General features: G+C 41.1%; 1 long non-coding RNA gene across 2 annotated transcripts; it reads right to left on the bottom strand.

Annotated features, from left to right (window-relative positions):
* Nucleotides 1–483: 483 nt before the first annotated feature.
* Nucleotides 484–15,921, bottom strand: LOC114580619. 2 transcript variants are annotated; one of them, XR_003702111.1, is made up of 2 exons: nt 15,856–15,921; nt 484–877 (listed from the first exon to the last, which is right to left on the bottom strand). It is a non-coding gene; the product is annotated as an uncharacterized LOC114580619 (long non-coding RNA). The 2 variants fall into 2 exon arrangements; XR_003702112.1 differs by lacking the exon at nt 15,856–15,921 and adding an exon at nt 1,832–3,309.

Raw genomic sequence — 15,921 nt, 5'->3', positions numbered from 1 at the left:
ATCCCAAAACCCCTACCAAATCACTCCATCCCACCCTCCTCACTATTCCGCGCCCCCCTTCCCCTTGTGAGCCGTCCGATCCAAATGGGTGGGCCTAAGGGGCCCACCGAAACTTTCCATGGCTCTAGGCGGGTTCGCCCGCCTCCTCCTTGTCCGCCCGTAGACCCTCATGGGTCCAGGTGGTTCATCACACTCATAGCACAACAATATTACGCGCATCATATTTAGTTCCGGTGACAAATTCTGAAGCGGTTGTTCAAAATGACATCAAACACATTGTTGTTTTGGTCTCAACATCAAAATCTTATTAATGTCCATTCACCCCACAATTTATAGCCATTCTCCATAAGTGTAACATAAAAAAAGGAGCTGAAGTCCTAGTTCTCACTTGATCACCAATGTCAATTGACAAATTTTCCAAATGATGTTCCTTTAAATCTTAAGAACTTTCTATGTGGCACACATATCATGATGCTCTTAACATTGGAAACATGCAACAGATAAACATATTAATTCATCTAGTAATATCACTTAAACAGGCATCTTAGCATCAACATTATTTTGACTGAGCATCAATTTCAAACATTACATCAAAAGGATCAAGCTCCTTTAGCAGGATGACATTGACATCACTATTAAGTATTATCTCATATGTACACATAAAACTTACAAGACATTTGAACAAAGACATTCCAGTGACAGAACTCGATACAGCTTGCTGGCCGAGAGATTTTATTTTGGCAACAGCCACAGACCTACAGGTTCAAGTTGGACGGTTGACTATACCATCAAGGCTAAAAGATAAAAGGGAGAACTACATTTGGGAGTTTCTTCTGAGCAGATAATTTAAAGTGCATGCATGCAACCCTCCATTTCACTGTTATATAACAGAACAAATTAATATTCACAAAAAAAAAAAAAAAAAAAACTGAAAACATGATTCTATGGATTGTTTCTACATATTGACAAGGTCAAATTTAACATTCATTCAGTAAATATGCTTCTCGCATATTTTGGTTAAAACAATTGACTGATAAACATATGCTACAGGATCATTAACAACAATACTACAGAACTTCAGATGCAACTCAGATACAGAACTAGAAACTCACATTGCTTGCATATTTCATGCCTGATGTATGTATTTAGGCTTCGTTTGGGACGGATTTCTTCCTGCTTCTTAAAGCGACTTTTTAGTATAAAAATTAAAATTTTTGTACTAAAAAGTCACATTAAGAAGTAGCAAGAAAGCCATCCCAAACAAAACCTTAATCTACCCAATAAGGGCAAGTTTATTTCTGCTTCAAAGCAACTAGAACTTAGTTTCAAGACCAAGTTCAAGTGTTTTTTCGATAGAAAGCCAATGATAATGTGGTCCTATTACATGAAGGCTGCATAAAGATGAAAAATGAGTTTCACTCATGAGGCTTTATAATTCACTTTCATTTTTGCACTTTGCATAAAATAATGATAAATACAAAAGATCAAAAAGGAAGATGGGTTACGACATTACTTTTATGGATAATAATGACAAACTAATGTAAAATTATTGAGATGATGGGTGAAAATATAACTCAATGTAGTTTGAACAAACAATAAAATGAAGATTGCTAAAAGTGAATTCATATAAAACAAACACTAAAAAAACTAACTTTAGTAAAGCTCGCTTCCAGAACTTACTCCAACAACTTACAAGCACTTATATCAAGCAGATTAGTCCTAAATGAACTTAACAAAGCACAATCTAGCACTCATTTAGTCTAAAACAAGTAGAAATAAGAGCAGCACCATATAAAACCTAAAATGCAAAAACAAGACAATTATCACTTACTAAGAGCTTGTGTTACCCTCCTTCCATCTTGTGTAATAAATTTAGTAGGACATAGTCGACTCACAACAATCCTGCGCCCACATTTATATCCAAAATCTAGTACCTTAAATTAAAGTTTTTAGTGAAGAAGCCAATGGCTAAATAAGAGAGAAACGTAAAGCAGGAAAGAGAGAGAATCAAATGAGATTAATTTCCAATGAATAATACATGGTGTCCTGACAGCTGCTTAAATAGACCCAGATAGGTACGGAATCAAGAACAAGAAGCTAATGAGCTAATCACATGCTTACACCTCATTGAACCGTACATACATTATTTAGAGAAATAATTATTTTATATTCTGTGGTTCTAATATTTAGGAACAAGGACAATCATGTTAACAGTTCCTGCAACACCAACGGTGATTTGAAATGCACTCAATGGCTGGATCCTGATTCCATGGACTCTACCGTTGCAATAATTTCAATCTGCATGTCATGGGGAGTTCCACGGGGTAGATCAATAATAGCCGGAACCTTCTTACAAGAATGGGGGGCGTTCCTTACAAGTCTGTGCAAGAATCATTACAGGTGCATTCAGATCTTGCAGGAACTTAGCTAATAGATATGTGCATTAAACTTTTTTTTTTTTTTAAAAGTAAGGATTCCCTTGATCCTCTCTCGTCATAGATGCAAGATAAAACGTGCAGGGAATTCTCAACCACCAAGTTACCAAGTTTGGCATGATCTGTGCCAACATGAACCCATGGTTGTTGAGGATCTTAGCAAGCTCCGAGTAGAGTTTGAGTCGCACGCTAAGTCTGAAGTGGTCGTAGAGGATGCACAACTCTTTCACATAGAATGTGTTGATGTGCTCATCCTCAGTGGACACTCGAACCACCATGTTGGCATCTTTATAACAGTAATCGAAGAGAATGATATATGCAAACATCTTTGATGCCAGTGAGACTTGATAATACTCCAACTCAGTAAATGCCTTGTAGCACCTCCTCAAGGTCACCATCTCAAATAGGAAAACTTGTGCCAGGCTGCCAGCCAAGAGCTAGAAGAGTATTGGGAGGAGGAAGCGTTGAAGGATAAATAGAAAGAAAGTGTCCCTCCCTAGAAGGTAAGGGGTATTTCTAGAGAAAACGAAGTGCCGAATTTTGAGGCTCAAGTCGCATCAACCATTAATTTACGGATTCTCACCCCAATCTATCATCATTATGCAAATTTCTACTCTCTTTCCTCTAACATGCCTTGCATTCCGTCACCTACATACACAAAAGCAGAGTTGCTCACAATTGAAGAGCCACACTAGACTTGCTCAATGAAGCTTCGTCCTCAATCTGTTATCAAAGAGTCGCTCTCGTGTGATAAGGTAAAAAGTTAACGTTCTTCTAGAGTGTCAAAACGGGTGTTCAGGTCGGGTTTGGATCGAACCTGGAATTGGCCCGAGTCCAATTTATCTGTCCTGAACTCGACTCGGTTTTATAAACTGGTAAAAAATTTGAACTCAAATCCGACCCACCAGGTTACCAGATTGACCCGCGCTCGAGTCCGGATCAATCGGCGAGAACAAACCCCACGAGGGTGGATCACGCAAGTGCTATTGTGCAGCGCAACCAGTGTGCGAGGCTAGCGAGGGCTGACTGCGCGAGTGCGTGTTGCACTGTCGCGTGCGAGTCTAGTGAGGGCATGCCACCTGCGCGGGGGAGAACTACAAGTCGGGAGACTGACCAAGTCAAGGACGAGTCAATATCGGGTTAGCAGGTTGACCGAGACTTGATCCGATTTTTTAAACGGGTCAACATTCAGAACTAGAACCCGACCTGTTTGTTAATCAGGTCAACCCTTACCTAGATTTTCCAGGTCGGGTTCAATAATTGACACCCTTAAATTCTTCAAAACTATAAATCAAAGAGTTGTCACAAAAGAAATAAGAATAAAGCATAAGCTGTTGTCACAAACAAGAAGAGTATGCAAAACTTAGAAAATTTAATTCCTTAACATTTTTACATGCATGATGTTTTAATAAGAGAAGAGAAACCTGCAGAGCAATCTCAGAAGAGAAGAATAAGCAGAATGAGAATAGCAGGGAAACGCTGTTTCATTAAAAAGCTTAAGTTTCACTGTTACAAGGCTTTGTTTTATAGATGGAAGAGAGGATGTTATGATTGTCTGTTGAGGTTGTTAGTGATAGACTGCGGTGGCAGTAGGAAGTGGAGAATGGCTGAAGCAGAGACTGTTGGGTCACATGGCTGAGTCGACTCGGTGAGTTGAGTGTGCTATCAGCCCCCCGCAATCGGAACGTCTGCTGCTGTGACGGTCAGATTGGTGCGAAGCTGCTGAAAGCGAGCGGGTGAGAGAGCTTTGGTGAGGATGTCAGCAGGCTGGTTGGCAGAGTCGACGTGATGTAGAGTGACGGCCATGTTCTTGATGTGCTCGCTGATGAAATGATAGTCGATTAATTCGATGTGTTTGGTGCGAGCATGAAAGACAGTGTTACTGACCAGCGCAAGTGCAGAGGTGTTGTCACAGTGTATTTCCATTGGTTGTAGCTGGGGTGTGCGAAGTTCGGCAAGTAGACGCCAAAGCCAGATTACATCTGAGTTGGCTGAAGATAAGGCTCGATACTCTGCTTCGGTGGATGATTTGGAGACGGTTACCTGTTTCTTCACTTGCCAGGAAATTAGATTTGGTCCAAGGAAGGAGCAGAAGCCGGTGATGGACTTACGGTCGGTGCGATCAGCTGCCCAGTCAGCGTCTACAAATGTGTGGAGATGAAGATCTCCTTTGAGAAATGGTAGACCGTAGTGTTGTGTGCCTTTAATATACCGAAGCAGGCGTTTAAGGTTGTTGTAGTTTTGAAGTGTGGGATGGTGCATATGCTGATCATACCTGTTAACGGCGAATGGCGCACCATGGCGCAAAGGTCCATTTGGAGCCATGGCGCATAGCGCACTGCGCGACTCACGCTATTTTGAACATGGCGCAAGCTATATAAAAAATATAAAATAATAAGCATGAATATAAAATATTATTAAAAATGAAAGACAAGCTTATATATAAAGACAACAAAGCAAATATAAGTTGACTAGTAACATCAATATCTCTAATATTCAATTATTACAATTTTTTTTAAAAGAATCAAATATGAATTTAATAATACTCTTCTTGGCAATCATTCATCATCAGCAAATGTTAAAAAGCTTCATTATCTTTTCAACATTGTCTCTACTATCATAATCCTTTTCATCCCACTCACTCATCATCATTCCTCAATAGCAACATCATGCCTAATTGAAGATTCTTTCTCTATTCTCTTAGATCTTTTCCGAAATTATAACTTTTACATAAACACCAGTGCTTAGCAACACTTTCCCAAGTTAATCTTCCTCTCCATCAATTAAAGTCTTTCTTCATCAGACTCATCTAATTTTCCTGTTTGGCTATTTCATTTGCATCATCTATCTAGTCAAAGAATAGGGATCAATGACATTGACTGATGATATTGGATTCAGTGCTCTATTATATTCAATAACTAAATCTTTAAGCGACCAGGATCCAATTTGCCTTCGTTTTGCTATGAAGCTACATTAAATATCTATTTACATTACTATATATGAAATATATAAAAAATAACACATAAATTATAATACTTGTTCAACAAACCCTCCAATTGCGTTCGCATCCAGAATGAACTACATGTATAAACTTAGGACTGTTAGCAAAGCTTTGTAAAATTGGGAGGTCCTATGTCCATATGTCAACACCATCACTGGAAGAAAAATTTTTTTTTCAATATAGTATAACAAATCAGTCTTAATTTTTTTGTAAATAATGAATACCTGGAGATGTCGGTAGTTCTTTGTCTATACAGACTAGGCAGGAATACCAAAAGTCCTCACCCCCTAATGTTTTGAAGTAATTGCAGTTACTGATTTTGTCTTCTGTCAGCTACATCTTGAGGATAATCTTCATACATTGAAAAGACCGATCAGCTATTTCCTTATCGCTTGGCGAATATCAGGGCTTATTGAAGAAATATTCAGATTGTAAAAAGGCCCGCGTGATGTATGGCGATGTAGATTGCACTTCCCATCTTCTAATCAATCATTTAAAAATTTGATCATACTTATCACTGTTATTGAAGCTTGCGCAATGCTCTCTTCTGCTCTATCAATGTGCTTATCATATGTAAGCATGGGGGCTTCATTATCTCCATATAACCAATCTAAGAACCTTTAATAAAGGACCAGCTATTTTAAGGCATACCACTATAGTGTTCCAAAAGATTGCCTGTAAGAATTGTATGTTGAGATTGTTTTTGCTTTAGCTCTTTCAGCATTAAAGGACCTAAGATAAATTCCTCACAAGTAAACGATTTCTTCAAAGTTCAGTTGTTGTTGATGAAACTTGATAAAGTTAGAAAGCTTGTGCAAAGCGAGTCTTTCAGGTTTGACAAGGTGCTTTTGATTTGTGCACCTTCTCAGTTAACTCAAGTAAGCGAGGCCTAGAATATATTAAACTATGTACTGCCAGCTCTTTTCAAAGATCAGCCTTATGCTTTTAGAATTTAAAAATATCAATCCAATATAATAATCCAACAGTGGCAGCACACAAGAGGTTCAATAAATGTGAGGATATTTGTCCATCAATAAATTGTTCTTATTATGGCATTATTAATTTAGGTGTAAGATGTACACGCAAATTCTTTCATAAATAACATAACTTTTAGAATAAAATTTGTGACAACCTGCCCAAGAACTTTTCGGATGCATTACTCAGTAACTACTGATCCACTTATAGGTCAAAAACCTCGATATACTTGACAAAAAAGATTCAACATTTCCACATTCATGGAGATAAGAACACTCAGCAGTCAATGTTCTTATAATGACTACCCGTTGGACAAATAACAAGAATTGGTTAAGCTTTCCATTCCTGACATCCATCCATCTGCCATGGAGAAACAACCGTATCGTACACTTTCTTATAGGCGTGCAATAATCTCATGTGTCATGTCACCTCTTCTTCAAACACGTAACTCGTACTCATGATACTAGATTCATAAGGCTATGCCCAAGTGCCTCCACCATAGCAGAAAACTATCTAGTCACGCATTAAATGATCCCAGCATCGACATCCATTTACTGAACACTTGAAAAGCCCTTCCCCTATTTCTTTTTAGTAATCCATTTCTATTTAAACTGCTTTCTTGCTACTACATCTATAGTTCCTTTAAATGCATTAACTGTTCCTTTAAATATTTTTTTCAACAGGGAGGCCTTAATTTCGACTACTCTCGGTTACATAGAGCAAGGACTTGCATTGCCTAAACCCCAACGAGTGTGTTGTGTGGGGTTAATTCCTCCTTTTATATTTTACCATAAAAAATGATGTCACCTATTGTTGTCGGCATGTGGTATAGCAATTTCCATGTGATGCATTTTTTTAAGATTGAACTTGAATCTGACATTTTTATGATCCTAAAAAGCAGATAAAATTTAGAAAAAGAAACATAATATTATCAGGAAAATTGAAATGGCTGCCGGGGTCCAGGGGCGCTGCCGCCTGGCGGGTCGACCTGTTGTAAGAGAAATTTGAAGTTCGTTTGTATGAAAATTAGGAACGGACGAGGTTATTTGTACCATCTGTACCGAGCAGTACATAGCATTTAACTAATGGTAACACGAGCGGTACTCGAGCAAATTTATAGCAGTCCGAGCGGTATCATGGCATGTACTTACATACAGCATGAACTGACGTTACCTAGTTTAAAAGATGTAATAGTTGAGGCCGAGATTGTACATGCTGGGAGTACCGAGCGGTCAGGATGTAACCGGTTCCCGAGCCGAGTAATCCAACATTACAAGCGTACCCGGAGCATTACTTGCGAGTACCGGCATGGACCACGGTACCGAGCATAATGTTAAGTTGTAATTCTTGTAGAATAGGCCAAAGAGATCTCACGCGTGCAAAACACAGAGCTGTGTGAACAGACGGAGGTTGCAAATCAGTCATATGGTAGTATTTTTTATTGGCTACAGACGAAGGATGGGGGGATTGCAGAAGCACTAGCTCGGGACTATTGCGGGCAACACAACGACTTCAAAATCTCTTGCGGAGAATCTCAAGCAGATTTCGGGCAAGTAGCGAGACTGCAGACCAAATAGTTAAAAAAAAAAACTCTCGACTTCGGGATAGATCACCGAGTTCCGATGGGATGCGGGATTGTTTCGAGACGATTTGCAGGCAACAAGATAATCTTTCGTGAAATTAGGGCAATGAATAGTCGTTTATCTTAAAATATAGATATATTTTTAAATATAAAAAATATTCATAAGTATACGAAAATTTAAAAATAATTTGGCGCGCTATTTTGCGCCGTGCGCAATGCGCCATGGCTCACATGTGGCGCAAATAGCGCGCGCTATTTTAAACACATGCGCCTCGCCATGAACATGGCGTCGTAGGTGCGCCGTGAGCCATGACGCGCGCTATTTTGCGCCATTGACAGCTATGATGCTGACAAATGTGATTTGTAGCAAAGGCAATATCAGGCCTCGTGATGGTGAGGTATTGAAGGGCACTGGCGAGCTTCATGTACAGCTTTGGATCGGTAAATGGTTGTTCGGATGAGGGGTCTGTTACTGATTTTGTGGCAAGCAGAGTCGGAGCTGGATTGCAAGAGGAGAAGCCCGAGAGTTTTAAGAGATCACGAGCATACGGTGCCTGGTGGAGAAACAGACCGTTGGACGTTCGCTGAATTTGTATTCCAAGGAACAAGGTGACAGAGCCAAGTTGTTTTAAAGCAAATGCGGCTTGTAGGTGATTGATGAGACGTTGTAGGGTGGTTGAGTCATTTCCTGTAATGAGTAAGTCATCAACATAGATAAGTAAGTAGAGTAAGGTTTTGCCGTGGCTGTACAGGAGAAGAGAGGGATCCGATTTGCTGAAAACAAATCCAAAATTGATCAATGCCGATGTGAATTTGCTGAACCATTGGCGTGGGGCTTGTTTGAGTCCGTAAAGGGACTTATGAAGCTTGCAGACATGGTTTGGAAAGTTCGGATCGATGAAGCCCGGGGGCTGCTTCATGTAGACATTGTCATGTAGGTCGCCATGGAGAAATGCATTTGAGACATCAAACTGTAGGACTGGCCAGTCGTGTTGGAGGGCGACGATGAGAAGGATACGGATCGTTGGCATTTTAGCTACAGGGCTGAATGTCTCTCTGTAGTTAATGCCATATTCTTGGGCGAATCCTTGAGCAACTAGCCGAGCTTTGTGGGAGGCTGTTGTTCCATCAGGATTAGTTTTCGTCTTGTATGTCCAACGGCAGCCGAGGAGGGGAGTATTTGGAGGAAGCGGCATTAAAGTCCAAGTGTGCTGAAGGGTGAGAGCTTTGAACTCTTTGGCCATTGCTGCTTGCCATTGTGGGAGAAGAACAGCTTGTCGGAATGAGGAGGGAGTACAGTGGTTTTGTGTTGTGGCTGAGAGATCGAGGATGGTTTTTGGCTTGAGGTGACCCGTTTTGAAGCGGGTTAGCATTGGATGTTGAGTAGGAGGGAGGTGGGATGCTGAAGTAGGCTGAGGAGGGGATGAATGAGGAGAACCGGAGGATTGCTCTGGTTCAGGAGAAGGGAGGAGATGATCAGAGTGAGAGGGAAATGAAGTGATCGGAATGGGTGATTTGGGAGGATGGGAGTTGTTGGGATTGGTTGAGGAGATGGTGGAGATGGTGGAGGTGGGTATGAGCATGAGTGGAGGTGACGGAGGTGTTGGTGAGACCGTGGGATGGGAGTTGGGAGTGGAGTGAAAGGGGAAGACATGCTCGTGAAACACGACATGTCGTGAGACGTGGATCATTTTGGTGGAGAGGTTGTAGCAGCGATATCCCTTTTGAGAAGCGGAGTAGCCAAGAAACATGCATTCTTGGGATCGTGGCTGTAGTTTATTTGAGGTTAAGGGGTGAAGCCAAGGGAAGCACAGGCAGCCGAAGTTTCGAAGGTGATCGTAGGTGGGTAAATGGCCGTGAAGAAGCTGAAAAGGACTCTGATAGTTGCAGGCTCGAGTTGGTAGACGGCTGATGAGGTAATTTGATGTTAGGAGGGCTTCGGCCCAGAAGTGAAGAGGTAGTTGAGCTGCCTGTAGTAGAGTCCTGGTTGTCTCGATTAGATGGCGATTTTTTCGTTCGGCAAGACCATTCTGCTCGGGTGTATAGGGGCAGGTAAGCTGATGAGTGATGCCTTTCTCAGTGAGGAACTTCTGGAATGAATAACTGGAAATTCGGCTCCATTGTCGGAGCGGAGGGTGATGATATTTCGTTGGAATTTATTTGTTATGAATTTATGAAATTGTATGAATTTTGATAGAGTTTCTGATTTAGAATGCATTAGATTGATCCAACAGAACCTGGTGTGAGTATCAATGAACGTAAGAAAGTATTTAAATCCATTCATTGATGGAATTGGAGACGACCCCCATATATCAGAGTGGACAAGAGAAAACGGAGTAGCAGCTGCAGTATTGCTTAAAGTAAACGGCAACTTATGGATTTTAGCCATAGTACAGGACTTACATGAAAGAGAACTAGATAAGTTGGTAATAAACTTAGTTACATTTGCTAAATATTGCATAGTGCGAATATTAGGATGACCCAGTCTATCATGCCATAGAGTCGTGGAGATGAGCTTGGAGTGGAGAGCTTTGTAAGGCGTCTGAGAGGTGGAGATTGTGTACAGGCCGTCACGGGCTAGTCCACGAAGCAGAACTCGGCGGTCCTGTAGATCCTGAATGAGAAAGCCGTGAGGATCGAAAGAGACAGAGCATTTGTTGTCTGCGGTTAGTTTATGTATGGAAAGTAAGTTGTGTGAGAGTGAGGGAACGTGAAGAATTTTCTTGAGAAGGAGCTTACGTGGGGTGTTTGGAAGGGGTAGAATACCTTGTCCTTGATGTTGAATGGGAAGAGAGTTACCGTTGGCAACGGAGACGGAGTCGGATCCAAGATAAGGCATGGGTTGTTGAAGGAGATGAGTGTTTGCAGTGAGGTGAGAGGTAGCTCCGGAGTCTAACACTCAGTCGGTGTTGAGATTGTTATGAGTTTGAGGTTGAGAGTAGAGAGCTTTGGATGATTCGGTTGCTGGGTATTGAAGATTGCAGCGGTGCCAGCAGGTTAGAGCAGAATGCCCTGTCTTGCCGCAGATTTGGCACACTGGACGGGCGTTGTTGTTGTGCTCCACTGGCCTGTTTGACTGAGGTGAGCGCCCATTTCCTCTGCCGCGATAGTTTCCGCGGCCTCGAGTGTATTTGGATCTGTTTGAGTATAATGCCAGCTGATCTGAGGAGGGGTTCGCTTCACGTTGCAACTGATTCTGTATATTAATTTCTTCACTACAGAGGTGCGAGTAGAGGACATCGAGGTTGATAGGAAGTTGGGAGGTGCGTATGGCCGTCGTAAAGGCATTGTAAGTAGGAGGCAGCCCGTTTAGTATGTACATGAGAATGTCCTCTGGGTCGATGTGGGATCCTGCAGCAGCTATATTGTCCACAAGTGTTTTGATTTGTTCCAGGTATTGATTCATCGTGCTATCCTTCATCCGGATATTGTGTAATTCGCTTTTCAGCTGAATGACTCTTGAGCGGTTTGTTGGTTGAAGCTTGCTGGACAAAGTTGTCCAGATTTCGCTCGTGTTAGAGAGATGAAGGATATAGGGGAGTATCGAAGGAGAGATTGTAGAAAGCAAGGCGGACACGAGATTCAGGTCTATAAGCTTCCAGATCCGTGTATCGGCGTGATCGTCTGGCTTATCAGAACGAATTTGTGTGCCCGTAAGATATCCTTCGAAGCCGTTTGCTGCAAATAATTTATATATTTGCATACTCCAAATGGCGTAATTTTCGCTATTGAGCTGCAGATTAACTATGGATTTGAGATTTGACATTAGGAATTTCAACGGAGGTGGTATTACGAACTCTGTCATGGAGGCAGAGAGCGATGAAGTAGGAGGAGCAGTTGCTGGAGGAGCTGGTACTGCTGTGGACGAGGAGTCTTGATCGACCATTGGCGATGAAGCTCGGAGCTCTGATACCAAGAAGAGAAACCTGTAGAGCAATCTCAGAAGAGGAGAATAAGCAGAATGAGAATAGTAGGGAAACGCTGTTTCATTAAAAAGCTTAAGTTTCACTGTTACAAGGCTTTGTTTTATAGATGGAAGAGAGGATGTTATGATTGTCTGTTGAGGTCGTTAGTGACAGACTGCGATGGCAGTAGGAAGTGGAGAACGGCTGAAGCAGAGACTGTTGGGTCACATGACTGAGTCGACTCGGTGAGTTGAGCGTGCTATCAATAAGTACATTAAATAAGGGCGAGCTTACTCACTCTGTAGAAATAACTTATACACAGAATCTAGCCAGAGGTCAAGAGATATCACTCCTCTCTCCACTAAGTGGCGCAAGATAAAGCGTCCATTGACTAAGAACTGACTTGATTGCAATGACTCTAAGAGTTGGCGAGTCGCCATCACCTCAACCCTCAACTACAACACCTCCATGCAAAGTGTGGTGGCCTCATCACTAACCGAGCATGCCTTTACTAAGGCTTTGATCCTTCTCCCATACTCAGCTTGGACTCCAGCAAGCTCCACCCCAAAGGTACAAACCCGCTCGTTGAGAGACTCCGAGAGAAATTGTGATGCAACAAAGATCTTAGTACTCCTTATGCTAGTAGAATCCGAGGACTCACGAGCCATCAAAATTGTCGCGAGCAAGGATGTGCAAAGTTCCTAGACAAGGAACTACTGCACCTATTCTTACATGTGCTCAGACTCTGTGACCTCAATGGTCTTCATCATGGGAAGGGTGCCAGTGGGCTCCATTAGAGATTGAGTCAGCACCACTCTAGGAGCAAGGGTTGTCACCAGAGGAACAACAACCACCTTCGTCGACACATGCAAATTGGAGACTCGCCTAGCATGTCTCTCAAAGAGAGGCACATCATCAAAGCTTAAAGAGAGGATGACTCTCGCCTTTCTCTTTTCAACCATCATCGTCTTATTGGGCTTGACTTCTTAGGCCTCACTCAACCTAAACCTCTATTACCTTGCTCAATCTCACTCCCCAGTCTTACTCAGTTCTTACCTAGTAAGTTCACTTGATGAAACCATAGCCACCTTCTTCTTCTTTGCAAGCTGTTTGGGCTTCTTACCCAACGAATTGAGTTTGCAGAGAAGGGCTTTCCTCAACTTGGTTTTGTCATTTCATAGGGCTTAAGTTAGAAATCTATCAAGTGAAGGGAATGTGGCAATGCCATCATCCCCACCACTATTTATGGCAAGAGAGTGCAGGGGTCAAATCAATTTTATAATGAGAATCTTGAGAAAAAGTGCTACATTTGAGGAAACAATGAATACATTGCAGTAATTCTCATTTACTCTCCCTTTGTAATTTGGTGAAGATAGTAAATATTTGTCTTCTTAAATTCACTTGAACATTTTCATAACTTTCTCTTCAAAGGAGCAAGTAAATCGGGGACATAAATGTATACCCATATATGCCGATGTAGGTAACTTGTAGAAATTTAAATAGGTCCTTTCCATGAGACTCGACCGAAGGCAATTTGAGATCAAAGCAATGCTTGCCTAAAGGAAGCCTCAACTTGCAGGGTAGTCATAAGTACAAGCTTGTGTGCGAGATCATTGACCCAATATAGCTCGCTAAGTGAGAGCTCGCCCTAAAAGGATTAGATTGAAGAGGCACTCATTATCAGCCAGTTCGCCAAAAGGACCTTCCTAGATAGATCTTCACCTTAAGGGACAGTTTCCCCAATAGAATTCACTCTCTCATAGCAATTTCCCACAATCAAAGCCACCCACCTGTCATAGATGTCGCAAATCAAGTACAGGAAGTGCAAAACTATAAAGCCTATGGCCATGACTTCACTAATTGAACATATCCCTAGTTCACAATCTGATGCAGACATCCGACGATGGACGATATTCACAGGAAGAGTCGAAGAACGAAGGTCGAGATCACTTCGTTTTATTTTAGTTTATTAATTGTATTTTGATTTAATTTTGTAATTTTCCCTTTTTATCATTTTATTTAAGAGTCTTGTCTTATGTAAGCCCAAGGAACAAATGTGTCTTTTAATTTCTTTTGAGGCCTATATATAGAGACCTCTTCTTGTATTAGGCATGAAGGAGTTTTAATATGCACTTTTGCTCTTTGGAGAGGATTTTAGTGAGATCTCCATGGGAGGGAATCAGAGTTTTCACCAGCCGCAGGATGAGTCCGGGCTCGTGGCTTGAAGTCCCTTGAAGAAGGCAACGTATCACCCGTTAGTCTTCGGAAGAGTCTAATGCTCGCGGTTTTATCTTTTATCTTTTGTTTCTTTGTTTTTGTTCCTTCTTGTTGTTCCTAGTCACCATCTTCATCCTCTCCCTACTTAGACCAAACCGGCCTTAGCTCCAACGCCACTTATGGCCAAGCCACAAGCCGCCGTCCCTCCCCTTGGTTTCCTCCCATCTCCACTTGCCATCAAGTCTTTCCTAAATTAGTTTTCGTATTTTAAGTAACTATCTTAATGATCAAATTCAAATTATTTGAATTTGAATAGTTGTCTAATTTATAAATCCTATTTTAGGAAACTTACTAATTCATAGCCTATTTAAATTTTGAATTAAATTTGGATGAAATCTTTCATTTCAAATTTAATTTATTAATTTAGGAAAGCTTTGAATGCCTCATTAAACTCCCTCCTTTATTTCCTTCCTTTTTCTTGCAAAATTAATTTGTGAAATATTTCCATTCAATTCCCCAATCCAAATTTGAAATTTCAATTGTTTCCTTAAATATGATTCTATTTTAGGAAACTCCTCCAATCTAATTCAAATTAACAATTAAATTAGATTGGAATTAATTTCCTTTTCTTAATTTGGGATTCCCAAAGAGGCAAGTAACTAAAGTCCCCCCCCCCCCTCTCTATTTGAAAACGCCGACCCCCATTCACCTATCCGCCGCCCCCTCTCTCTCCAATCTCCCTCCCCTTTCCATATTCCCTCTCCAATTAATTTTCATCCATTAATTAATTCGCTAATTGGATATCACATTATGGAAATTAATTAATTCAAATTTCAAATTTCCCCCACACCCATAGTGGACTCGACAAAAGGATTAATTCGCTAAAAGGATTCATGTAGCCGACCCCACGTAGTGGGATAAAGGCTTGATGTTGTTGTTGTTGTTGTTGTTGTTCAAATTTACCCCACACCCATATCCGTTCATCACACCCATTTTCACCATGTGGACTCGACATAAGTATTTACTGCTGAGGACTCATCACTTGTTCCCAGGAATTGGTCTTCACAAAATTACACTACATACCAGTTCTCACAAACTTGCCCAAAGTACTCGCCTCCCCAAGCCTCGCCCCAACTACCCGCTATAGGACCACGCCAAAGGAGAAGGGCTTATACGTATGTGCCAGCTTGTACCTATCATATCATATACTCTTTTTCCATCTTTTCAAAATATAGCTTTTCTGTAGCCCACTTAATCATATAAATAAGAAGTAAAGAGATATATTTTGATCATCATAGTGTTGGGATTATTCATAGAGATATTAGAGCTTCTAATTACTTCAATTCCAATTGATTGTCTCACATGGTTGTTTTACTCTCACTAGCTAAAACCTGCTAGTAAGGTCGGATATCTCGGATACTGCACGCGAACAAATTTGGATAAATCCACCATCGATGTCAGGGCAGGCAGTCCCGCTGACAATAATAACACTCACAAAAACCGAACCAAACAGCTCCTAGATTGTAAATATAAGGCAAAAAATTATTATTCAGTTCAAAAAACTGGAGCTTGGGCACATGTGAAGAAAAACAGAAAGCAGCTTAAACCACCCTGAGATCTACAAGTGCTCAACCTGTTCGATAACAAGGATAATTTTTTTTTAATTAAAATCGACCAAAAATCCTCCAACGGTAAAACAAATCTGAGATTACACTTCAGAAAAAAAAATATTTCAGCAACCTAGAGGAAACAAAAAACTATACTGATCAGACACCAACGAGAAAGAAGACTCAGCATAGAAGCTTG

Source organism: Dendrobium catenatum, unplaced genomic scaffold, assembly GCF_001605985.2.
Source record: "Dendrobium catenatum unplaced genomic scaffold, ASM160598v2 fragScaff_scaffold_1125, whole genome shotgun sequence".
Classification (NCBI taxonomy): Eukaryota; Viridiplantae; Streptophyta; class Magnoliopsida; order Asparagales; family Orchidaceae; genus Dendrobium; species Dendrobium catenatum.
The sequence above is the reverse complement of the archived record's forward strand: the minus strand, read 5'-3'. Positions and strand labels throughout refer to the sequence as shown.